This window comes from Pinus tabuliformis, chromosome 3_1 (genome assembly GCF_031772625.1).
Source record: "Pinus tabuliformis cultivar Carrire ecotype Pingquan chromosome 3_1, CPIR1, whole genome shotgun sequence".
NCBI lineage: Eukaryota > Viridiplantae > Streptophyta > Pinopsida > Pinales > Pinaceae > Pinus > Pinus tabuliformis.
Genome location: NC_142301.1, coordinates 190130695 through 190133164, shown reverse-complemented (window position 1 = coordinate 190133164; position 2470 = coordinate 190130695). Strand labels below are relative to the sequence as shown.

The following is a 2470-nucleotide window of genomic DNA, read 5'->3' as shown; positions in this document are numbered from 1 at the left end:
AGATTCTTAGTTTTTAGTTTAAGATGTAAATTAATGTTTTTAATTTTAAGAATTGGAAATTAGGGTAAGTGTTTAGTACTAGTGTGAAGTGTGGAGGGAGAAGGTTGGGGAGGGAGGTCAAGCGTAATGGGGGAAGGGTTGAGTTGGGAGAGGGTGTTCTAAGACGTTAAAGTAGGAATCCAATTGTCACTTATTTTCCATCCTTCGTCTCGATTGAGGTTGTTAGGGTTTCTACCTATTTCTATGGCTTCCCTCAGTTTTCTATGGTGATAATGATCAATTTTGGCTACCACCTTAGAGTTTTCAATGCAGATGTGATGATTGGTTTTACTGGAATGTTCAGCCAGAGCTAAGGTTTTTGAGCGGTTATGTTTTATATCGGCGGCATGTTCTTGAATTCTATTATGGATAGATCGACCAATTTCTCCAATGTATGTTTTTCCGTAGGAACACGGAACCATGTAAACTCCTTTGTGGAATTTGGGATTCAAGTTCTTGGTGACATTGGATTTGCATTTCCATGTAATTCCATTGCCTTTGAAATTCAGGTATAACTCAATCTTTTTGTTCATTTCTATATTTGAATCCTTTGGACAACCAGAAACTACAAGGATAATTATGAGGCTTCCTCTAATTTACAACTATGTAGGATACTCTCAAGTCAACACCCCCAAAGAACCTAATTATGAAAAAAGAAAATTTGTTGTCACTAAGCATAACAACTACCTTCTATATGTTATGTTATTTTCTGGGTTATGCATCTTTTGGGGAAAATGCACATGGAAACCTATTGATAGAATTTGGATTCTATGAGCCTTACTGTCTTACTAACCTTAATAATGCATGCATTGTGGTTCACCTGGTGGGAGCATACCAAGTAAGAAATAATTTTCTCATCCTTTCTTTTAGTTCTGCTGGATTGAAACTCTAATGTCTTTGTTACCTATGGAAACTTCATTGTAAATCATTTCATGCCACTGTTACAGGTATATTATCAGCCAATCTTTGCTTGCGTTGAAGCATGGTTTTCTCATACTTGACCTGACAATAAATTTATCAAGGAGGGACTTCCCATATGCATTCCCTTCTGTGGGTGGTGCAAATTCAATCTCTTTAGACTATGCTGGAGAACTGTATTTGTGGTGTTAACCACTGGAATTTCCATTATATTTTTGTTATTCAATCATGTGTTGGGAATTTTGGGTGCTTTAAATTTATGTCCATTGGTAGTCTACTTTGCAGTCGATATGTACATTGCACAGAATAGGGTCCCAAGATGGACAATCAAGTGGACCATTTTCCAAATATTCAACTTCATATCTCTTCTTATAACAGTGATAATCGATTTTGGCTCCTTAGAAAGCCTTGTGAAAGACAAGTAGACATAGAGAGGCCTTTCTATATGGTATTTCAAAATTCACAGATGTTATAAGGCTCTGATCCTGTTGCTTGGAAGCTATAAAAAGTTTTAAGTGAAAAAAGTAGAGCACAATAAGAGGCAATCTTAGCTACCAGCTAAGTGTGGGGAATGAGATGCATCATTCAAAACAAGAAAATTTTAAATGACTTCATAGTTATAATCATGGATACATTACAGGAGTTCAATTATTTATCTACACATTAATAACAAAATGTATCTAGTAATGATCCACAAGATGAGAAAGTTGAGCTTCAAATTTTTTTGTCCAGGGAACAAGGCACTGGTTGGCAGCATATGGCTTAGTGAGAAAGGCTCTCAACTCAAAATTCATAGGGCCATTGGGTTTAAAAAATCTTCACCACCTCTCATTGAACCACTAGCAAGTGAAGCATCAAGATTAATTTCAAAAGAATACTACGGTAGTAGATTCTCTAGAGAAAATATATTAATTCAATTTCACTTAATTTATCAATAAACACCCTTTCCCCAAAGAAACTAGTTTTGTAAGTGCTAAGATATATACTATTTAATATGAATTAACTCTAGAACATATATATCCTAGTTTATAGAACATTAATTTCTTTGTTGTCGGATGCATAATGTTTACCTTTCTCTTATGGACCGTGAAAAGCATGTTGAAGGCACCTTATTTTGGAAAGTCCTCACATTAATCGTCCACATTATTGGGTATCACTTAAGCTAGGAAATGTTCAATGACAAATGACCTGTACATTTCCATGGATATTTCACTAGAATAATTCATCACAACAGATCTTGTATTATGCTTAAATATTTTACTATGTAGGTTTACTTCCTTAGATCTTAGATTATTACTAGCTTGTTACTCAAATATTTAAAAGATGATATATTTTGAAAGAAAATAGATTATATTAAAATTGTGGAGAATACATGACCAAGTGATGATTAATATGGATCAACAATGATATTTTGGTAGATCCTAAGGGGTCGGGCCAATAGGTACTTTGACCATCGTGTGGGCTCAATATAATATCATTCAAGGCCAATATGCATCCTTAAACAAAAGCACCC

At 34.7% G+C, this 2470-nt stretch overlaps 1 pseudogene; it reads left to right on the top strand.

Moving 5' to 3' along the window:
- Positions 1-368: 368 nt before the first annotated feature.
- LOC149186445 (amino acid permease 3 pseudogene) lies at positions 369-1382 on the top strand (annotated as a pseudogene).
- Positions 1383-2470: the final 1088 nt, after the last annotated feature.